The sequence below is a fragment of the Heterocephalus glaber genome, unplaced genomic scaffold (genome assembly GCF_053883595.1).
Source record: "Heterocephalus glaber isolate CG9 unplaced genomic scaffold, H.glaber_assembly_v1.0 deba00000122, whole genome shotgun sequence".
Taxonomy (NCBI): domain Eukaryota; kingdom Metazoa; phylum Chordata; class Mammalia; order Rodentia; family Bathyergidae; genus Heterocephalus; species Heterocephalus glaber.
In genome coordinates, this window is record NW_028258138.1 from 80,931,565 (window position 1) to 80,955,778 (window position 24,214).

General features: G+C 48.9%; 1 long non-coding RNA gene across 1 annotated transcript in view; it reads left to right on the plus strand.

Annotated features, from left to right (window-relative positions):
- Nucleotides 1-4,255: 4,255 nt before the first annotated feature.
- The window catches only part of LOC147830526 (uncharacterized), a 28,732-nt gene continuing 8,773 nt past the window's right edge, over nt 4,256-24,214 (plus strand). The window contains exon 1 of the long non-coding RNA XR_015453498.1: nt 4,256-4,474. This is a non-coding gene — a long non-coding RNA (uncharacterized LOC147830526). The remainder of the gene's footprint in view (nt 4,475-24,214) is intronic.

Here is a 24,214-nt window from a genome sequence, read left to right on the forward strand (position 1 = left end):
GAGCAGGTTGCATCTTGGGTATTGCTATAGATCTTCTACGAGGTATTGGGAAGAGAACTTAGAACAGTGAGTTGTAATTTACCAGTTAAGTGTGCGGTCTGGGAGTCTCCATGGCTGGGTTGAGAGTGGCTGTTGGTTTTCATGCAAGGACCCCAGAGCTCACTGACAGTGCCCTTCACCCTGTCACTGTCAACAGCCCTGCCTCCTGCCAGCCCCTTCCGAGGAAGCACCATGCCTGTTCTGCAAAGCCCTCCCCTGGTGCTTCGGTGGGAGTGAATCCCACTGAAGGAACGCCTATGGGGAGAACCACACTTTGGTGCCGGCTCTTTGCATTCCCAGCAGCCCCTGCTGTCCTTGCGTCTGAGTGGCTGCTGACTAACTGTGACACCATGGTGAGGATGTGCTGTCTCAAACTGGCAAAAGAAACCCCAGGACTCCCCTGAAAAGACATGTGAAAATTCAATTCCCACCGTGAGCTCCTGGCTCAGATATCCAGGAGTCGTGAGGAGCTGGTTAAGGCTTCATCATCCCCAAGAACAGCAGTAGGATTTGCTCCTGTGCTCACACCTGTGCATGCAGTCCTGTTCCCCAGGCACCACTGGTCAGAGCTGGGAGGATGTGAGACAGGTGCCTCATAGATGTCTGTCAGATGGGTAAATACTGAGGCGACAGTAACACAGGGCTCAGGGTCAGACAAATCTGCATTCTGTCCCAGCAGCCTCTGCTACTTCCCGGACCCACGACTTGAGAAAGTTACCTGAGCTCTGCAACCTCAGAGTCTTACCTGTCTAAAGATCACAGCACTGTTCCCATGCATCCATCCCAATAGTCGGTGATGGAAGTATCTAAAGTGCGGGGCAGTTTCTGGTATGTGCTAGGTGTTCCCTACGGAGCAAGTGTTATTACTAAGGAAAGAAGACCACTTAGACACACTGCACAGCCACAGTAGGGACAGCAGAAGCAGACAGCAGACCAGTGGTACAGAAGAGTGAGCCGAGAAACAAACACGCACCTCACACACAACTGATGTGCATTGACAGCCCTGGCTACACACTGGTAGGATCCGCATACACCTAGCATGCCCAGGGCTCTTGTCAGGAGGGATGTTAGATTTTATCAAATGCTCTTTGTGCATAGACTGAGACAATCCTATGACTCTGTCCTCCACCTGGTTGATGTGATGGATGAGCTTTATTGATTGGCTTATATTGACTCATCCTGGAGTCCCTGGAAAAAATCAACTTGATCACGGTGACTCTCGTGTGCTGTTGAATTGGATTTGCTGCTATGTTGCTGAAGATTTCTGCATCTATTTTCATCAGGACATGGGTCTGAGTTTCCTCTTGTGGTTGTGTCCTTGTCAGGCTTGGTACCGGGGAAACTGTGGCCTCCTAGGATGGGTCCGGCAGGTGTCCTTCCTGTTCAGTTTCATGAAGATCTTGGTCCACGCTGCGATTGATGCCTGCTATCACTTCTTCATCTTGCTGAAATTCCAGCTCCATAATTTGGTTTTTTAGAATTGCTTCTTTGTTGAACTTGTCTCCTGGGGTACTGAAAACTTTCTTCATGTTTCAAGCTCATTGATTTTCCATAAAATGGCTGCTTTAGTCTTTTATCTTTGAGTTTCCCATATCGACTGCCCTTGTTGGTGTCTGGCCTCTGTTCTCACTGTCAGGTGGGGACACAGCTTCCCACCACCTCCGTGTGCCTGGTGGTAGCCACGTAGCTTGGGCGTGGCAGGGTTAGGTGCTTGTTCCTGTCCCCTTCCTGGGCTTCCTGGCCTGGCTTTCCATGACCTGTAAGCAGGCTGCCTGTCTCCTGTGAGCTTACAGTCACAGTTGCTGTCTTCCCTGGACCGGGCCAGTCCCTGTGTGCCAGGTCTGTGTTGTCCCTCTTTCAGCACTAGACAGTGACCAAGGGAGTGCTGTCCCAAATGCAGGATCAGTGTGCCCTTCCTGGGGAGAACAGTGTGTCCCACAGCCTCGACCTGGGGTGGGAAGGTGCGGTGCCTCCCCACAGTAACCGGCCTGTGTCCAGATACCACAGGCTCTGCTCATCTTTGTGTGCAGTCACACGACGGACCAGCCCCAGGCTGCTGCGTTGCTCCTGTGGCCCTCAGTCCCTCCAGGCTGCTCACACTCTGATGCCACCATCTGCCGAGACCAGCCCAGCACTGGGGTAGGATGAGGCATCTGATGCTGTAGTTACTGCAGGTGCCAAGGAAATGTGAACTTTGCCCTTCATTTTGAGTCAACACAGCACACAAAATTCCAGCTGTAATATGATGGATGGTCTTACTGCAAACAATCGTAATTATAACAAAACAAGAAAAATGAGTGTGCCACTTTGATGGTCCAAACACGATATGTTTATTTTTAATGGAAGGATCGTACAGATCAATCCACTCCATGCCCTTTTGTCTACCAAGGAACCCATCGGTCGGGAGCATTGACTCATTCCAATTGCTGCGTGAAAATGTGAAAAATGTGTGACAGGGAACTGCACCAACGCTATTTACCAGCATAAATCACACTGGTATGTGTGTGTGTGTGTGTGCGTGTGTGCGTGTGTGTGAGACAGAGAGAGAGAGATCTGTTGAGTTCTTAGAATTATGTTGTTAAAATGTAATAAGGACAAAACTGATTGCTCCAGATGAGATCATCCACATCCCGCATCACTTATTTATGCACATCTTGGTTGACCTTTTTATCTATGTCCAGGCTAGCCATACCTCCCTTACCCTTTTTACTGTGGGGATACACTGGCTTAGGAAGTGGATAAAGCTTTGGGAAACTTTAAGTTGATTAGGTTGCGACGCAGAGGTCCTGCTCCTCTTTAATATCAGCCCTGTGTCTCAGGCGTTTAACTTCACAGTCCGGGCACTTCTGTGAAACATGCAGTCACATGGGAAGTTGTGAATAATATTTTTGCTGGAAAATTACTGAAATGGTAAGATCCTAAAATAGAAAGCCAAGATTTAGCCTTAAGAGCCTTAGAGACAAGACAAGCATAGAATTTCAGGACCCCAGATAGGTAGCCCTGTCCTGGAAAGCTCACAGGAGGCTGCTTCTGGGCAGAGGCCGTGGTATTTAGTGTTCTTTGTCACAAAAGAGCCGTTAGCTCCGAAATGTCAGCTCTTTCCCTTGAGACCTTAGACCCTGGAGGCTTACTCTGCCCCTGAACTTTGGGCTAGGCGTCCTGCCTGGGGAGGGTGGAGTGCTCTGGAACAGCTTGCCTGAGGCAGCTCGGCTTTGCCGTCCCCAGGTCACTGGGGCCGTCCAGAGGGTGTGGGAGAGAGGGGCCCCTCCGACGCGGGGCAGACAGCCATTCTCGCAGCTGGTGCTGGTGAAGGTGCCAGTCTGAGGACAGAAGGGAGGAGTGACAGGTCCCCGGGGGACAGCACCCCCAGCACGAGAGAGGGAGAGCAGTGGTACAGCTCGGCCGGCCTCTGAGGAGCACCCGGAGGGGTCCCGGGGCCCCTGTGCAGCATGGCACCTCTCTGCAGGCAGAAACACCAGGAGCGCGGCGTAGACAGGGAGAGCCAGCGTTCATATTCGGCCACTGACCCTGAGGCTGCACTGTCCCCACTGGGCTGCCCGCCGGAGACAGCTGGGGTCCTGAGTGAGGGGCCCGGGTCTCAGGGCACCAGGCTGCTGCCACAGGGGCAGGGTGTGGTGCGCCACGCTGGAAAGGCCTCAGTGGGCCCTGGGTTTGGAACCGCAGAACCCGACCTGACCGCAGTGATGCAGATAGGCGAGGAACTCACGGCAGACGGCCCACACTGGGGCTCCGTGCAAGCAACGCCACCATTTCAGAAACATCCCGGGACATTTCTCAGAGAAGGGGCAGCGGCAGCTCACCCGGGGCACCTGGGTGAGAACGTGAAATCTCGGGCTGTCCTGTCGTCCCCTGCAGCTGCGTCACCCACCAGGGGACTTTGTCACCTCGGCTGTGAGAGCCCGCAGGAGCAGAAGCAAAGGGGTCGTCCCTGAGAGGAGGGGCCTTCAGCGCGGCTCTCCGAGGGCGTCTTTCCCTCTCTCTCCCTTTCCTCTTCTCTCCTCTGTCCTTCTCACAGGACCCGGGAGCACAGGGCACAGGCAGTCAGTGGACCGCAGGGAGCCCTCGTGGGCCACCCCGCTGTGTCGACGCGGGAGCTGGCCTGGTGCTGCAGAAGGCCTGGGCACTGGGAAAGCTAGCGGAGGGAGCTAGGAGAAGGCGGAGGAAGAGGGAGCCGGCAGTAGGTCACCATGGGAACGGCTGGGGGCAGGGCAGCCACCCAGGAGCCCTCTCTGGAGCCAGAGCCACCTTGGGCTAAACATCGCGGTGGAAGCCGTGGGCCGCAGCGCAGTGCACAGCGGAGGGCACCCTGTCACAGGGGAACCCACCCTGTCACAGGGGAACCCATACAAAGCCTTCTCTGTAGACGAGTTGACTTCTTTGAGGCTGCCTGCAGGTTCATTCACAGGGAATAGAGGTGAGCCGCTTCTTAAAGCACGGATGAACTCACCCACAAAACCGAATTCCCCCAGTGGTGTTTTCACTTGCTTTTCTGTTTCCTGCATCTGGGTTTATTTCTGCTGTTAGTGTCCCCGTGCGGCCCGCATGACACATTCTCGGGCGCGGGTCCTCTGCTCTGCAGGTCCTCCTTTCCTCGGCGCCAGCCGCCTCTTGGTCCCTCCTCGCAGGAGGCCTGAGCAGCTCTCTAACCGTCAGCCCGTGTGTGCGGTGCCTGCCGGCCAGGCCTGAGTGGACCTGGTGCGGGCGCCTCTCCACCCCTCGGCCTGGCCCTCCTCCCTTGGCCTCCCGGGAGGAGGCAGAGTGGCGGTGACAGTGATGTCCTCGCGGGCGGGCACAGCCCCATCCGCTGGGCTCCCGGTCTGTGGATGCACACTGGCGGCAGAGGCTGGGGGCCAGGCTGTTCCCGGGCCTGGGCGCACTTTGCTCACCTCCTGGGCAGAGGCAGTGGAGCAGGACTGGGGCTCTGGTCCTGGTTCTGTGGGTGCTGTCGACACGGGACCCCGAGCACGGAGTGGCTGCTGGGAGCCAAGGCTCAGGGTCAGCAGCCCGCACGGGCTGCCGGACACAGGAAGCCGTCGCCGCTCCGACCCCAGGCAGACACTGTCACCCTGCTGTGCTCCCTGGAAAGCGAACACTTCGAGCCTGCGCCCTGAAATGTGTTAGCAGAGGCTTCAGTAAGCAGAGGCATGTCGCTTCTTATCTTTTCCCGTCTCCTCAAAATCATGCCTTTCTCATTTCCAATTTTGGCCATTTTGCTGATGGTTTTTTAACTCTTCTCGTCGTTCTAAGTTAATTTTACCATTTTTGTTTTGCCCGTTGGTGTGGCTCTAGAATGACCTGTAGGGTTTCTCTTCCCTCTCCCCCTCCTACTTAACAACATTTTCTTTGTGCCAGAATAGTAGATCAATATTTTAAAATGTTCTATATAACCCTGAGAAAGTGAGTTCTCTAGAATATTTGTAAATTCAAGAATAATGTCAGTGGCTTCTGGCTTAGTATTATTCACCTCTTTCCCATCCTGTTTCAATGTGAGTATCTCTTACAGTTTCAATCATTATTTGCTTGCAGTCCTCCCTCCTGTGCTCTGGATTGACTAAATTTATTCTTGAGTCATGGTTTCTATAGTTCAGGGAGCTTTAGTTTTCACTTACCTAATTCTGCAGAATAAAAGTTAGAGGTATATTTCTTAAGTAGTTACATTTTGATTGGTCTCAGGAAAAGAGCTATAAAATGAAGTGGAACAAAGAAAGTATTTTTTGTCACTCTAAATTTTTTTTGGTACCGGGGATCGAACTTGGGTCCTGGTGCTTGTGAGTCAGGCGGTGGAATCACTGAGCTAAATCCCCGGCCCCTATCACCCGAAATATTTTACTCTTTCTTGAACAACAGTAAAAACACCCAACTTCTTTAGTCACGTTTGATTTAGAAAGTTTGCAGTAACAGTAACACAACCGGCCTCTGCTGAGCGATGGTGGAGACAGGAGGGCTGAAGTGGTGACCGAGGCCTGAGCTCCGAACTGCACCACGGCCGGGGAGGAGCCAGCCTCTCAGAGGAAGCCTGAGTGCTTCGCCTGGTACATACTTCTGCAGTGGGTGAAAACTTTCCAAACTGTAAGGGGCTATGAAAGCCACTGACTTCTCTGTTGCTTACAATCAGTCAGTATTTGAAAGCTACAAGATACAAGAGATACAAGAGTGAGAGCATTTTAGACTAAACCATTTTTTAAGAGCATTAATCCTAAAATTAAAACACTGGAGCAGTTTGCTTTTTCTTTTAATGGGCTCTCCTGTCTATCCTAGACATTGAGATTCAGACAGAAGTATATGGACAAAAAGAAGAATGCTTTATATTCTTTCCCAAATGCGTTTATCTTCTAAAACACACTAAGATTTTTCTTCTTACCCTCCAGTCTGCATCCCAAGCAACTCTGGCCCCTCCCATGGCAACCATGCTCAGGGAAATGGATTTATTCTCCCTGTGCTATTTCGCACAGGTGTCTTCTCAGAGTCCATGTGTTTGTGAGAAGTATCACAGAGCCAGCTCTGGGTCATGTCCACCCCGGCCCCTGACCCGGCGCTGCCTGTTCTCATCTCCCGGGACACTGCAGCCCACACCCCCGGGACCCGATGGAGGCGACTTCTTCCAAAGGGAAGGCCTGGGGGCACCTGTGGGTGGGTGCCCAGCGCTGCCTGCTGCTGCGCCAGCCTGTGCACCACGGGCCTTACAGGGTAGACTTGCACATGGCAGTTTCACATTTTTAAAGCGTTTATTCAGGTTCTGTATCTGTTTCTGCCAGTTTTGCCATTTTGTATTTTTCTGAGAATTCATCCATGCCATCTCCTTATTAGCATGTTTGTTCATGATTCCCATTATTATTATTATTGTTAATAGATTTCTGTTTAGCCCATCCTAAGTTCTCCTTTGTCTATATTTCATGCCGTGACATCTTCTCTCCTGTACCTTTTTGGTTAGTGTTGCCAGAGATTTACCCATGTCATCAATCTTTTTGGAGAACAGAGTTCGGTTTTGTCACAGTTCCACAAGGGTTTTGTTTTGCTGGAGTACTCAACTTCTCCTGGCTGGAATCAGTACCCAACACCCCAGCTGAGAGGCTCCTGGTGCCAGGTGTCAGTCCGTGGCCTTTGGGTCCATGGCAGACACAGGGTGCAGAGGGGCGGGCGGAGAGGGCGCTCAGCCCACAGTGGCCAGGAAGCAGAGGAGGGAGGGGCTGGGGACAGAATGCAGTTTTCCAGGGCGCAGCCTGACACCTCCAGCCAGACCCCAGGTCCTGCCTGCACACTCAGCTGGGAGCCAGCCCTGGGGGACCCACTTCTGGGTATGGCACCCATGATGCAGTCACCGTCCGAACACATGCGGCTTTGGGGGACATTTTAAATCTAGGACAGACATCGCTGCGAACGTTAGGTGTCTGATTTCTTTTTGCACCTCAGTCTTCTCACCTCCTCATTGCCTGCGCTTTGGCTCCTGGTGTCTGGCCCACCTCTTCCTGCTTCTGCGGTGAACACAGCAGTCCCCCTCTTCCCAGGGGTCCCCTCCCCATCGCTTCTGACAGCTGAGAATATGAAGTGAGACATTTCAGAAACAAACAGTTCACAGGTCTTCGACTGTGTGCCGTTGTGAGTGGCACGATGGGGTGTCAGCCGCGCCTCCCGCCTGTCACCCCACCCCGTGTCCTCACTGTGGACAGCGCCTGCCCAGGGGCTGCATCTGCCTCTGGGAGTGGCAGGCCCGTGTGTGGAGCCTATGGCCCCCGCACAAGAGCAGCGCTGCTGTGACTTTGAGTTGTCGTAACTGTTCTTACAGATTCTGCGCTGTCGGTCTTTGGCAGAGCCCCAGCTACAGGCTGGCTTCTCGTAGCTCTGTGTGTGGAGGGGAAGGGCCGTGGGGTGCCGTGGGATTCAGTGCAGTCCGTGTGTGCAGCCGTCCCCTGCACATGTTGGAACATCTCACCCCCAGATAATGTTTAATAATTTCATATTTTAAAATAAATATATGTAAGTCTGTAGACTTGGATGTATTGCTTCACACAGGCATTGTAACATGTAGTGTTTTTATCATAAATTTTCTTAAGACAAAAGTTATTTGGGGTAGATACTAATTTTCAAAACATGACATGTTGGCTCTTTTTCTTGATGAACCCATACTTTATCGTGCACAGTCAGGGAGCATGAGCAGTATGTTACTGATGCTGTGGCATGTACTTTTGCCTTTGTGTTTACTTAGCAATTTGCTAAATATTCTGCTTCTGCAGAAAAGCAGTCCATGTCCCTTGTGTGTAGGGTAAACTTCTCCATTCTGTGGATGGAAGAGCTGGGTGTGATGAGGCCAGTGACTTTCTTCCCTTTAACAGAGCATCGGTGACTGGGGGTTTTGTCTATGAACTTCTGACAGTACATCCCAATCTCCGACTATGCTTCTGGCTTTCTCTTTGACCCTCTGGGTTTGTAGGTTGTAGTGTATACACACTGAGATGCACCCTTGTGCCTTAGGTGAATGTTTGTTCATGATAGTTTTGTCATCGCACTCCTGTGTTCCTTAAGATTTATTTTGGGCTGGGGATTTAGCTTGGTGGTTCTGATGCCTGCCTTGCAAGTTCAAGGTCCTGAGTTCAATCCCCGGTACCAAAAAAAAAAAAAGATTTATTTTGCCTTAACTTGGAGTCAGACTGTGTTGTTTTGTGACACTGGGTGATTTACACAAACATTCTAAGCCATGGCTTTCTTATTTCTGTCATGACTGTTATAATTCCAACCTCATAACAGTGTTGTGAAGAGTAAATAAATTAAGAACTTGTAGAACAGTGACAGGCTGTTGAGTGCTGAGTAACATTCAGTTGTGTCCATTAGTTATGAGTTTGAGGTCAGTGAAGCACAGAATAAGAGCTGCAGCCACGGGCAAAAGGTGATGAAGTGCCATGGTTTAGGTCTAGATGTCCTCCAAAGCCTCTTGTGGTCAGGGTGGGTGAATCTAGTGTGTGATGTTGGGGTTAAGGGTGTGTGCTTACTAAGCCACTGCAGGTGAGTGACTGGTTTGGCACCGGCCTGATCCCTGTAGTCCGAATAGGGTCTGGGAGGTGAAAGACTCTGTTAAAGTCTCTTGTTGCTTTTGCTGTCTTCCGCCACCATGGCCTGTTGCCCTTTGCCACCCTGCCTCAGAGCCAGCTGAGTATGGACTGAAACCTCTACGAACTGTGAGCTAAATAACCCTTTTCCCCTTTAATTTTCGGTGTCAGGTATTTTGTCTTGGCAACAAGGGAAAAGTAACTAGGACACGAGGCAAATATAAAATCATTGTTAAGTACATTAGGATAATGAGTACTGAATAAAAGCACCCTGAAAACTTGCATGTTTTAAATGACAGGGTTCATTGCTCCCCGCAAAAGTTGAAGTCTAAGAAATGCCTGGAATCCAAACCAGGACAAAAATCTAAACAGCAAACCCCGAGCAATAAATGTGTTAACTTTCAGGGCTGGTGAGGTCGAGGTGAGAGCCCTTCTGTGTGCATGTGACAGCAGTGGCTGCATGTGGAAGAGACTGCAGGACCAGTGGGATGTGAAGTGGAGTGGCCGCCTTGTGGATGGAGCAGGGATGGGCTCTGCCGCGCACAGCCCGGGTGTCGAGGGCACAGCTCATGAGCCGTTCCCAGTGCTGTTCTGCCGTGCTGGGTGCTCCGAGTGCTTGGGATTGAGTCATCCCTCCACTCAGAAGCAGAGCTGGGAGAACTAGTCTCCGAGAGCCTCGTATTTTAGCCCTGGGAGAGTGGATGGGGGGACAGAGCAGAGGATACTCATCTTGCCAACCTGGTCAGCCCTGGTGCCCAGAGGCAGTCTCTGCACTCGCAGCGCTGAGGAGCCAGCTTTGGCCTCTGCTCGCTGCCCTCCAGCTGCTCCACTCTGCGAAGTAGCTGCACATGGCCCCGGCTGCTCAGCCTCTCCTCCCCCTCTGCACTCCACTCCTCGGTGGCCCTGCTCACTCCAGGGTGATTTTGGAGAAGTTTGGCAACCTTGCTAGTGAGAACCCAGCTGATATTTGCCCACAATGTGACTTTTGGTGAGCAGCCCATTCAAACATCAAGTTAGTCTTTTGTTCTGCAGGGTGATTCACTGTCTTATTGCCAAAGAAAAAGTAACCTGAGTCATTCACCAAATTAGCCCAAATCTACATTAAGAAAAGGAAGTTGGCCCAGGAGCTGCACTAAGGATGTGACACACAGCAGTGCTGGGCTCCCGCCTGTGTTGTCTGCGTGTGGCAGTGCTGCACCCTGACCAGCACAGGTCACTGCTGTTTGCCTGTGTGACCGTTGGGGCCTGAAGAACAACTGTGGAGTGTTCATCAGCGAACCCGTCATCTCACTTAACAACGAAAACGTCAGTGCTAAGGATTTTCACACTTAGACACGGTGACATCACCGGTTCCTGTGCATAGTTATTTCAGTTATTCCTTCACAGCGAATCCACCCACTTATTAATACTGAGTACCCTGGGAGGTGCCCCAAAGCCTCACGTGCTCACAGGGAGCTTGGGGAGGGGATTGGATCGTGGGCCGTGGCCCCCCGCCCCGGGGGATTCGTCCACAGATGAGCTCACAGCTGAACCTGCTATTGGTAGGTGCCTGGCCGGAGGGCTCTGTCACCTCTGCTCATCTCGCCCTGCCTTGGAGCCACACGACTGTGGACTGAACCCGCTGCAGACTGAGAGTGAAAATAAACCTGTGCTCCTCTTGGTGGGTGCTGCGTCCCAGTGACGCGAAAGAGACCAAGACGGGTGCTGAGCTGCCCGGGCTGGGCTGGGCTGGGCCCAGAGACCCTCCTGCCTCAGCCAAGCTCTTAACTGCTCTGGCCTGACTTGGACTCGCTGACGCTTTGTGTTTTAAGTTCTCAGTTGGCATCCACGGCCTCATCTACTTTCTTTACACTCCAATTTTCCTAATAGACTTTTGCCATGTTCTAAAAATTGTCTAATATCGAATTAAGTTTATTTCATCTCTAAAGTAAGAATTCATTTCTACTAAATTCTCTTTTTCTTGGTAGGCATAAGGGTGAGTTCTAACATTTCACAAAGTTTTAGTTTGTTCAGTTCACATTACAAAATACAGAAGTGTTTTCATCAGGACTGAGGTAATTTATGGGGAATTCTATTTTCACATCACAAGGTGTTTTATATGTGTAGTTGCAAGGTCTGCTTTCTATTTTCTATTTGACAAGAATTGTATGTATTTATGGTTCAGTATGATTTTTGACATATGTCTACATTGCAGAATTGTAGATCAAGCTTGTTGACCTGTGCGTGGCCTCATAAACTTATTTTTGTGTGTGTGGTGTAAACACTAAAATACTCTCCTCAACTTTCAGTGTATAATGTGTCGGCATCAACTGCAGTCACATCAGTGGACGGGGGTCTCCTGCACCTGTTTCCTCTATCCAGCTGGACGTCTGTTGGGCACCATCTCACGATACCCTTTGGGGGATCTATGAGACCTAAAGGCCCCCAGCACTGCGTGCATTTGAGCCTGGATCGGGGCCCTTTGCTCATGGGGGCCGCCTGGGGAGGGGCTCATAGCTGCATGTGCTGGGAGGAGGTCAGGGGCCCCTGGGCCGTGACCTGAGGGGTGTTCTTACTCAGCTCCTCCTCCTCTCTCCCTCCCTGGCTTCCCGCCTGTGGGCGAGCAGCTCCTCCAGCCCCTCCGCCAGCCAGCTGTGGACCAAATCCTCTGAACCTGGGAACCCAAAGAACCGTCTCCTCGCTGCAGCTCAGTGGTTGGGTGTTTGGTTCCGTGATGAGGTGACTGCCACTGTCCACCCCACCGGATGGCCCCTGGCAGCCCTGGCTGCATCTGTCTGCGTGAGTCTGGGCAGTGTTTGTCTTTCGGGGTCTGTATTCTCCACCTAACAACAGGGTCCGGCCCGTGCCTGCTGTTGCAGGGGACAGACTTCCGGTTCCTCCATGTGGACTGCGCTGCGTTTCCCCTCTGCCCCAAGGCGGCCACTTCTGCTCTCCCACACCTTGGCCGTTGTGCCAGGGCTGGGGGCCCGGGGGCGTGGACCCCATCCACATGCCGCTCTGGAGAGGCACTCAGCACTCAGGGCCACGTGGGGTGGGAGGCTCTAAGGGTTGGAGGGCGTCGGCAGTTTCCCACGCACCTCTGCAGCACTGTGCGGGCTGCTTTCTCTGGTCCTCACGTCTGTCGTCTTCTGTCTTTTGGTAACGCCTAGCGCGGTTTTTCCTTTAAAGTTTAATTCATTAAGTACTTAGCTGTGGAGGGACAAAAGCGGGGCCTAGTGCGTGCTAGGCAAGCGCCCTGCCGCGGAGCTATGCCTCATCCTTTGTCAGGTACCCAAACGTCATTGTGCATGTTAGCGGAGGACCACGCCATGTCCGGTGTCTGCAGGCATTTATCTGCTCTGTGGTGACAGCCGCAGTCCTTCCTCCAGGGTCCTGGAATACGCCGCACCCACGTTACCTGCGGTCGCTCGTGAGCCTGGCCACCACTGGCACCGGGGGCCAGCCCTCTGCCCCGCCTTGCCTGAGCCGGACTGCATTTCTGCACGTGGTGAGGTCGCGCAGTGCTTGTCTCTCCGAGCCAGGCCTGTTGTTCTGCACGCAAGGACCCCACTTCCCGGCGGCACGTGGCGGATGACAGGATTTCATTCTGTCCCGCATGGTGCGACTGTGCTCCCTGGAATCCGCACCCCACTCTTCGCCGTCCATCCACCGGGGATGCGCAGGTGCCTGTGGGGTGCAGCTCTCTGATGGACCGACCTCACTTCCTTGGGATGTGTGCCGGGTGGAGGGATTGCCTGGACAGACGCGGTTCTGTGTTCAGCTGTGTGAAGCCCCTGCGTGCTGTTTCCACGGTGACGGCACTAATTCCCACGCCCTCCAGCATGACCTTCATCTTGGTGGTGGTCGCCCTTCTTACTGGAGGGAGGGGCAGCCCAGGTTCTGATTTGCCTTTCTGATTGTTAGAGATGTCACGCAGTTTAGACGTCTGTCTGCTGGTGGTTCTCAGGCCTTTGGAGCAGCAGCCATGCAGGTTCTTCGCCCACGTTTTGGCCAGGTCATTACGGCTTCTGCTACTGTGTTGCCTGAGTTCCGCATCATATAGGTAGGAAGCATTTTTCTCCCATTCTGTGGGTGGGTTGTTTGCTGCTTTGATCATTTTCTTGGTTTCTTTTATGTCTTTCCCTCCCTCTCTGAAGTCTACCTATTGTTCTCACTTGTGTTACCTGTGCCTTTGGGGTCATCCAAAAACAATATTGCGCAGCTCAATACCGTGGAGCTTTCCCTGTTCTTTTTTTCTAGTAGCTTTACGCCTGCAGTTTTCTGTTTAAGTCTTTAATCCATTTTGAATTGATTTTCATATATGGTGCAAGGCTCTAATTTCATTCCTCTGCAGGCGGATAACCAGCTTTCCTAACACTCTTTATTAAAAAGGTATTCTGAAAAACCTCAAATATAAATGAATTAAAGACTAAAATAAAGAAGAGGTGGTAGGAAAGAGGGAGGTAGATGTTTTAGAGAAGGGAAATAAAACCAGGGAGATGGGGGGTTAAATAGCTCTGAAATATTCAAGAAATTACATGTGTGTATTATATATCAATTCCCCAAATAAAGAGGCTACCATTCCTACTGGATGTTCTTGACATCTTTGACAAATATCTGATCATAAATGCATGTAGTTATTTCTGGGGTCCCTCTTTTGTGTTGTATGCAATTTTCTGTATATCTGTTGGATCCATTTGGTCTAAAGTAAATTTCAAGTTCAATGCTTCTTTACTGATTTTTTAATTTGGGTGAGCTGTCCAACTTAGAAAGTAGGGTGGGAAATCCCTTACTTGTATTTCATGTATCTCTCCCCTCACATCTTGTAATATTTGCTTTATATATGAAATGTGATTGAAAAATATAATGGATGTTTAAATAAGATTATTACAGTAAAAGACACATTGCCATGAAGCCCCCTCAAAATCCTTCCCTTTACTTCAAACACACTTATTCCATGGCTCTTGCCAGTTTCTGAAGCAGTCCTCTTTCCTGAGTGTCTTTATCTGTGCTGTTGTGGCTGCCTTGATGTTCTGAATCAATTCAGAACATTTCCCTTTCATGGTCATTTTGACCTTGGGGAAGCATAGTCCAGATCCTGTGAATAAGGTGGATGAGGACGCAGCGTCATGTCTTTATGTCATGTTTTTGCCTTTTGGCTGAATGGCACTTGGCAGCAGCATTCACTGTATTTTTGATCACACCCATAACTCATGAAAGAGGACTCCAGAGCTGCTTCAGAAAGTGGCAAGAAGGATGGGATGAGTATTTGAAGGGAGGAAGAGTATTTTGAGGGGATTCACGGTAGTGTGCTCTCTGTAATATTTTATTTAAACCTTCACCATCTTTTGTGATCACCCCGTATTAGCTGCCCCGGTGCTGGGTGCACCCACATTTATGGCTGGGGTGACCTTGCGAGGAGGGGCCCTCTTCACTATCTTACAGCCTTCTTTTTCCCTTACAGGCTTTGACTGTGGGATTATTTTGTTTGAGGCGAGCACTCCTTGGCTCTTTTGGCCCTGGTTTGCATGGTGTTTCTGTCTTCATCTTGCCAGTTAAAAAGTGTGCACTTAGTGTGTAAAACCTGGGCGCTTTGTAAAATGTCCACTCAGCCACTCAGTGTCTTCGATTGGGGAACTCAACCCACTTACGAGGAAGGTTAATCACGGTGTGTGTGGACTCACCAGGGCAGTTTGTTCTTCCCTGTTTTGCAGATGCAGTTTTCCTTTCTGTTCAGGGGGTTTCTCCAGGGATAGGTTTCGATTTCCCACCTTTTAACATAAGGCTTCAAAAAAATCCTACAGTTGTGAAGCTGTTTGAAGCTGCTAAGTTTAACTCTGGTTGCTTTAAAACCACACTTACTCCATTGGACATCGCAATTTACACTTTTCATGTGTGGATCCTTTAGCAAATCCTCTTAGCCACTTTCAATAGCTCATTCTGTTAAGCTTCATGCTAAGAATGTGAGTGGTTTACATAGCACCATTTGAGTTGGTGTACTTACCTTCACAGTGAATTTTATGCTTAGGAGTCTTTTTCGTATTATGAATTCTCATGTTTTATCTCAGTGTGAAGAAATCTTTTCGCATTTCCCAAGTGAGATCAGGCAGTGCTGAACCCCTTGGCCTCTGTCTGGGAAGGGTTCTCCTCTGTTCTGAGGGCTGGCGTAGGATGGTACAGTGCTCCCCGTGTGCCTCCTCTCCCTCGGGACCCTGGCCGGCCATGCCTTCCAGGACTCCTGTCCATGCAGAGCCACCCTGGGGCTGAGTGGAGGTGCCGAGGGCAGCTGAGGCTGGAGTTTAGGTGGACACCGGGGGTAGAGCGCCCTCCTGCAGGGCAGAGGGACAGGTAGGCTCTCTCCCCCGCGGGTTCCTGTCTGGGCGGCCCTTGGGCACCCCGGATGATGCAATCTTCCTCCTCCTTCGCTGTCTCAGGGCCCCTGTTCCCCAGCACAGTGCCGTGAAGCCAGGCTCCAGGTTCCTGTCACCTGTTGCTGTGGCCTCCTTAGTTGGAGTGTGACTGGTCCGTGTAGAGCCATCTGTATGTCACGTTCTGTGCTCAGTTTCTCTATGTGAGAAGGCTGGTGTTTCCATCGCTACTGTCTTGGTGATGTTTACTTTTCAGTCTGGTCACTTTTAAATTTCTGTGTCTCCCTCCATCCTTGGATATTTTTAGTTTATTTTTGTGTGGTTCTTGTAAGAAGAAATAATGGCCTTCATCTTGTGTGAGTACAGGGGATTTATCATCTGTACATTTATTGTTGAATTGTCACACAGTCCTCTTGTTTTATATTTTCTGATTTTATTTTTTTTATGTATTTCTCTCCCACTTTCTTTTGTTTAGACTTTTTGCTGCTTTAAAAATTTTTCTCTTTCATTGATTTGGAAGAAAGAAATCCAATTTTTAATTCCACCAGTGGTTGATGGGTGAAGTGTTTCACATTAACATATAGTCATTGTTATCAAATACCCATACAGTGACATTTATTTCTAACTGTGTCAAGAAATGCAGCACATTTATTTATTTTTTTAAAATATGGTTTCCTAGCTTCCCTAGATTTCAGTAATTTATTCTGAAGTAATAAATTTTGTCATTTAGAAATGCAAGTTTTTAAGCAAGCCATTTTCAAACATATTGGGATGATTCCCTTTACCCCTTATCCATCTTGCTCCTATGAGGGTCACTTTTATCTGTCCTTTGTGCTTTCCTGGCCTCAGTGCTTAATAGCTGGCTGCTACCATTACTTGGGCGCTTACTGACCACTACTCTAGATATTTACATTCGTGAATTTATTTACTCTTCACAGTACTGGGAGTGGGGTGACAGTGACTGTTGTACAGAAGAGCGTTGTGGCTTCCGAAGGTTCTGTGACTATAAATTGTGACGCTACTGGCCACGCCAGCGTGGAGCCTGTGTCGTAACCTCTACTGCAAGGTGCGGAGCCAAGAGGTTTTGCCTTCACAGGTGACGTTTAGCGAAGCTAGGAGGTGTTTCTGGCTGTCCTAGTTGAGGGGCCAGGGGTCTGTTCCTGGGATTGTGCAGGCAGGGGTCATGAAGGCGGCGCACATCTTCAGTGTACAGACAGCCCCACAATGAGGAATCGCCCGGCCAGATGGAGCACTTTCTCACATTATTTCCTTCTTCTCACTTCTGCCCTCTTCACTGCAGTGTGCACTGTCTCCTGCATCCGAAGCATCTTGTTCTTTGGCTTCAGCTCCTCTGTTCATGGATGCAGTATCTGCGAATCTTGCTGATTATATGGAGACATGCTCAAGCCCACGCTCAGGCTAATTCTCCAGGAAGTGGTTAACTTTTTGGTGAGCTCACTGAGCACAAGGCTTTGCGTTACTTTGACAGAGAGTGAGCACTTCTAAGTGTACTTGTTGGTCCCGATGTTCCTCTTTGTGAACGGATCATCATTTCCTCCAATTTTCCCCCACTGGTTATTTCTTTAATATCTGTTTTATTAACATATATATATTGCTAGGGATGCAGCTCAGTGACACTGTGCCTGCCTGGCAAGCACAGGTCCTGAGTTCAATTCCCGGTACTGAAAAACAAAACAAAGCAAAAACCAAAACACAACACACAACACATATGGTAATGGGGTCCCTGTGATGTCTGCACACATGCTATGGCCTGCATGGATCCCATCTCTCACACAGGGGACACCCCTCGCTGTGTCTTGCTTATGCACCTCATGGAATGTCTTCCACTCCATCCACTGAACTGCAGATGATGAGGTTTTGGTCTTTTCCATCTTGTAAACCACATTTTCCTTAGACGGGGACCTAGGCTGATGTGGAAAACAAAGCACGAGTGTGTAGGGTCTCTCTACGCTGACTTCATTTCCAGGAGCGGGTGAGCTGGGTCGCATGGTCGTCAAGCTGGCGGCCTCTGTGCGTTGTCTACAGAGGCTGTGCTGATGTACCGTCCCATGAACGGCACCAGGGTTGCTGTCCTCTACCTCCCCACCTGCACTTGGTTGGTGTTGCTGTGCGCAGCTGTTCTGACTGAGGAGAAATGGCATTTCTCAGAATTTTTTGTTGTGGTTGTTAACTTTTTGGAGTTCTTTATATATTCTGCATATTACCCCTGTCAGACCAATAGTTGGGAAATATTTTCTCCCATCCTGTAGGCTCTGTACTCTGTGGATTTTACTCTGTACTGAGCAGAACATTTAGTTTTAGCATAATCACACAGGTCGATTTTTGCTTTTGTTTCCTGTGCTTTGGGGTAGGCAGTTCGTTTCCAGAAAAGTCATTCCTGTACCAATACCTGGAAGCATGTTCCTGAAGTAGTTTCAGAATTTTGGGTTTTATGTGTAGGTCTTTGACCCGTTTTGAGTTGAGTTTTGTACAGGGTGAGAGGTAGGGGTCAAATGTCAATCTTCTGCATGTGGACATCCAGGTTTCCCAGCACCCCTTATTGAAGAGACTGTTCTCTAGTGTGTGTGTGTGTGTGTGTGTGTGTGTGTGTCTTCCTTTTTTAGTTTTTGTTTTTCTTTCTGCACTGTATGTCTTTAGCACTTCATCTAGGAGAAGCTGACTGGATGCCTGGGCTTATTTCTAGGAGATGCGCTCTCTTCTGTTGGTCAGTTTTTATGCAAAAACCATGCTGTCTCTGATTCTCTGCTTCCACAGTGTTTCTTGAAATCAGGTGTTGTGATGCCACCAGTTTTTTATTATTATTATTATTATTATTATTATTATCATCATCATCTCAAGATTGCTTTAGCTGTTTAGGTTTTGCCCTTCCCTTTGAACCTTGGAATAGTTTTCTGGTTCTGTGTGGAGTGTCACTGATATTTTGATGGGGGTTGCACGGAATCTGAAGATTGCTTTATGAAGTATGAACATTTAAACAACATTAATTTTTCTAGTTCAAAAATATAGGAGGTCTTTCCATCCTTTTGTATTTTGTTTAGTTTCCTTCGGCAGCATTTTGTGGTTTCCCCTGTTCGGGTCTCCCAGTCTCTCAGTTTCCTGGGCCTCTCCCCTGGGTAGGAGTGGCTGCTGTGAATAGGCAGTTTTCCAGGCCTCTCCTAGCTCATCACCACTGTGGGGGGGGGGGCGGGCTCCCGGTTTTGGGTATTGACTTTGTGTCCTGCTATTTTACTGAGTTTGTGTTACCTGTTCTTACAGTCTTTGGTTATAGGCTTTAGAGTTTCTTATGTAATGATATAATTTGCAAGCAGGAATAATTGGGTTTCTTCCTTTCCTGTGTGTCTGCCTTGTTTTCTTTCTCTTTACCAGTTACAATGGCAAAACTTTCTAGTAGTAGAATGAATAAAAGTGGGGAGAATAGAAATCAATACCTTTTGCCTGATTTTAGAGGAACTACTGTCAGTTTTTCCCTCTTTAGTAAAACAAACCAAACCTCCAAATTAGAAGGAAAGAAGTAAAGATCAGAACAGAAATAAATGAAATGGAGACTAAAAACAATCCAAAAGATTGCTGAAGGCATGAGTTGGTTCTTTGAAAAGTTATACAAAGTTGATGAACCTTTAGCTAGGGAAACCAAGAAAAGACTTAAATAAATGAAATTAGAGATGAAAAAAGAGATATGACTACCAATATTCCAGAATTCGAAGGATTAGGGACTATTTTCAAGTATTGTATGCTAATAAATTAGAAAATCATCTAGAGTGCTGTTAGATTTTAAACTGAATTTTTTTTAACCTCGGGAGCTCTTCAGTTTCAAGACTTCCATTTGGCTCTTTTTCAAAATCTCTCTCTCTGCTGAATTCCTGATTTATATCCTGCATTATCTTCTATTTCTTTAACTGTATTCTCATTAAGCTTTCTTATAACCGTTCCTTTGGATTCTTCGTGGGTCACTTACCCTCTTGATGTTTTCGGCGTCTGCTTCTGAGCGCTGCCGTTTTGGAAGTGCAGCACTGGCTGTTCCGCCCTTGCCCTCCTGCCCCTGCGCAGAGATTCTGCACCTGGGGCGGGAGTCTCATCTTCCGGTTACCGGTTACCGTTGCGGGCGGCTTTCTCACTCAGCGTGCTCCTCACGCATCTCCGTGCTGGTGCTCGGCCTTGCTTCCAGCTGTGGGCCTGGCTGTGGCGAGTGAGTCTGGGTGCAGTGGGGACTACGCTGGTGTGGAGGAGCCCTCGTCTGTGCTGGCCAGGCAGGGAGGACGCAGACGGTGCGGGGCAGACAGCTTGTGGGGTGCCTGCGTGGTGTCCCCTGCCAGGTCACTGGGCCCCAGAGGCCCTGTTCTGGCTCTGTTACTCACACTGGGCTCTGGTCCGGCGGCTCCAGTGTGGTGAGGCCAGAAGCACTGGCCTCGGGTCAGATGGCGGAGACAGCAGGGCGGAAGGCAGTGCCTCCGTGGTTCTCACAGCAAGCGGAGTCTGCAGTGCCCCATCGGACACCAGCCAGGTGGCCAGGCTGGGAGCCGCAGGGGTACGGTGGCAGCAGGACCCGGGGTCCTCTCTGCTGATCTGTGGGTGCCTCGTCCAGGAGGGACCTCCGGACCTCTTGTCAGGCACTCCTTGGAAGGAGTGGTGGCCATGGCTTCTTACCTGATTCCATCACTGTGCTGCTGGCCAAGGACCTCGAAGGCAGGGACAGTGGAGGGGGCAGGAAAATTCCTGGGTGCTGCAGAGCTTAGGGGTGCAGTGTGGACCTCCCAAGAGCCTGCCCAGGGGGCAACAGCCAGGACCCCAGCATGGTGCCCAGCATGGCCCTGCCCACATAGCCCGTCGCCTGTGTGCGGGTGACAGGTGCCTGTGCCCAGCCCCGGGGAGCCTGGAGGGAAGGAAGCAGCTGTGCCCGCCGTGAGGCCCCTGGTCCCTGAGCATGGTGCCCCTCATGTCGCAGCGGGTACCCCAGCAGGTCTGAGGCCCTGAGATGGGGCCACTCCTGGCCACAGGGACTCACCGGAGATGCTGTGGCCTCCTCCTCCAGCCAGGCTGTGGTGTGGGCCTCAGGGACTTGTCCAGGTGGCTGAGCTGGGCAGATGTGGCCTTCCTGCCAGCCAGGGCCCGGTCGCGTGCCCTTGCTGAGCTGCTGCCCAGTGCCAGCGGCCCCCAGGACTCTGTCTCCTGCTGGCTCCCGCTGTCCCCGGTCCCCTGTGCTTTGTGGAGCACAGGCAAGCACAGGCCTCCTCTCAGCCACCTGGCTGGTCCCCTCCCTGACACTCATGAGATTCAAGTTTGTAAAAATTCTTACCATGTAGTCGAACCCAATATTAATTACGAATATGTAATGGTTTTTCTCATAGAAAAATTTTAAACTTTAATATGGTTAGATTCCTTGTTTCCTTTCCCTTTTATATTTTAAATTTCTGTTGGAGAAGTTGGTTTTCATTTCTATGTTACGAAGATACTCTCTCATTCTGAGTGATGGCACTGGACTCTTAATGGGGAGGTGTGAATCCACCTGGATCCCACTTCACTTTTGTGGTGCTGTGCAGAGATGGGTCGTATCCGCTCGCTGTCTCTGTATGAAACCTACACTGCTTCTGCAGCCTCCTAACAGATCTGGAGTTCTGCTAAGGGTGTGATTATCCATCTTCATATGAACTTTTAAAGGAGATTTTAATGTGGGAAAACCTCTTGGGTTTTAGAATGTTGAGTTATTGGAATATAATGAAATTTTCAGATTAATTTGGAGAAAAGTCCTCTCTATAATATCAGTATCTATAAAAAGCCTATGTTTTTCTTTTTGCTATTATTTTTATAGCCTTTAATGGTTTTAGAATTTCCTTATAAATATTTTGTGGATTTGTGTTATTCTTCTACTTATGTGGCTCAAAGTTTTGCTGTTCTTGTGAATGAGATATTCTATTCCTTATTTCTTAATATATTTTCTAATTGACTGTGAACTTGTCCGTATATCTTTATCTGGGCATAAACACTTGAGGAAGTGTGTGAATCTGCCCAATTTAAGCTCCCTGGGGCTCATTTTCTTCATTTAAAAAATTGAGATTAAAAACACATATTTTGGGAAATATGGATCCTTTTTGTAACCGAACAAGTTAATTTGGCTATGAATGTAGAAATGGTTGGCAGGCATCGATGCTTATGCCTATCTGTGCTGCTGCATTTGAGAGAAAGGGGACTCAGCTGGAGCCACATCTGCAGCTCTGTGGGAATGAACGGGCTGACTCAGCTGCCACCTTGGGTGTCACCGTGATCAGTCTGAAGCGACTTCTTTGCATCCTGGCCGCAGTCCCTGAGGGCGGCCTAGGAGGGACTGTGTGTGCACAGGACAGCACCAAGGCTGAGCCAGGCACAGGTGCCAGGAAAAGGGCTCTCAGTGCTCGGATCACACTGGTCATTCCACCCCCGCATTTTCGCTTCTTATTCCTAAGTGAGCCACCTTAGTGAGATGGTTTGTTTGATTCTGCTTCCGCTCCTAAATATCAAGAGTTGGTTGCATCATTTTCAGGAAATACCCAGGTGGCTGCTAAGAGTGAGGACCTCCACTGCCATCAGGCTGGTGGCCTAAATTTCTTCCATGAGGAAGACAGCAGGCAAACGATCAGGTGCTCTTCATTCCACCCTTCAGCATGGGATTTTGACAGTAAAAACAGACAAAAGGAAAATATTTGGTAATCTAAATGATCTAAGTGCACCAACTATGTAGAGATTGTTGGATTGGATTTTTAAAAACCCAAGTCCCAGGCACATGTTATCTGTAAGTATCATACTTCAAACATAGCACTGTTTGAAAGAAAAATGATGGAAAAATAGACTACTCAAGCACTAGTTAAAAGATGCTTTACCAATATGGTTAGACAATAAAACAGCAAAGACTACAGTGTCAGGAGCAACACTAGAAGGCTACATTCACCAAGAAGACACCCTTGTCCTGAGTGTGTCTTCCCATCAACAGAGCTTCTAATGAGAAACAAAACAGATAAACATGAAAAAGATGTGTAAAAATTCGCAATTATGTCTGGAAATCTCAACACTTTTTTCTTAGTAATTTTTGGAGCAGAAAGGAGAGAAATGGAGTGAGAATGTGGATGGTGGGAGGGTACCGCTGACCTCCTTGACCGGGCTGCAGAGCGCCTGCCCTCGCAGCGGACACACAACCTTCCCTGCCTACCAGGCCCTGGCCCAGGGAAAGGCAGTCGGGCCACACCTCCTCCTTGGCAGGGACTGACTGGGGAGCCAACCTCAGCCAGCCAGAGTCACCCGGAAATAAGACATGAAACAGCCACAGACAGAGTAAGAGAAAAATCACTACATGTGCAGCAGGCATTGATGGATAACAAACACCAGACAGTTTTTATGCCCATGAATCTGACAAATTAAATTCCTTAAAAGATATAATCAAGCCTCACTCAAGAGGAGATAGGTAACTCGAAACATTTTATATCCATTAAAGTGGTTGGATTTGTTGCTCAAAACCTTCCATAGAAGACACATCTAGGCCCAAATATTTTTGCAGTTAAATTCTAGAAGTATTTAAGAAAGATCTAAGATCACTTCTGCACAGTCCTGTGTAGAATGTAAAAATTTCCAGTGCATTTTAGGAGCCCATGAATAAATCTTGATCCTCAAACAAGGTGCAAATATAACAAGAAAAAAAAAACCAACAAAATATTACCAAGTGGAATTTAGCAGTATGCATAAAGTCAAAATACACTGGGATCAAGATTTGTCCCTGTAATGCAAAGACTCTTTCAAAAAATCAACCAAAGTTGGTCATCCTGTTAACAGACCACAGAAAAATTACACAATCATCTCAATATGTGCAGACAAAGCACTAGACAAAGTTAAATGTCATTCAAGACAACTCAGCAAAGCAGGAGTGAAAAGGAAGTTATTCAAACTGATAAAGGGGGGCTGGGGATTTAGCTCAGTGGTTCTGACGCTTGCCTTGCAAGTGCAAGGCCCTGAGTTCAATCCCTGGTACCAAAAAACAAAACAAAACAAACTGATAAAGGGTCTAAAAATCTACAGGTAACATCATTTTTATGCTAAGCTCAAGAGAACGGAGTAGGGATCGATGTCAGGAATAGACGCATACACATTGGTCCAACTGATTTATGACGAAGGAGCAAAGGTAATCCAAAGGAGAAAGTATAGTCTTCCATAAATAGCATGATGCTGGAATAATCAGACATGCCTGTGCAAATGAACTTATTAATCACATGCTTATAAATTAACAATAACCTCAACACTTCACACCCTATACTAACATAGACAAACGACCTCAAAATGGATCATCGAGGCCATTTGTAAAGCTTCAGAGAATAAAACCCTTATAAGCAAACACTGAAGAAAACCTTTGTGGGTGTGAGGCAAAGGATTCGTGATAGCAAAACCATGATCAGTAAAAGAAAAAAAAATATTGGACTCCATCAAAATTAAATGCTTTTACTCTCTAGGTGAAAGATCCTGTTTACCATGCACAGAGTGACCTGAAGTATTTGCAAGTTTCATATCTGATGGAAGATTTGTATAGGGAATACACAAAGATGTCTCTAAGCTCAAGAACAATGAATCAATTCATTTAGTAAGTGGGCAAACAATATGTAGACCATTCACTAGTAACTGTATACAGAGAAGAAGTAACACACGGAGAGATCCTTACCACCATCAGGTGAATACAAGTTGAAACCCCAGTGCCATGCCGCTGCATACACACTGCAGTGACTAAAACAAGAA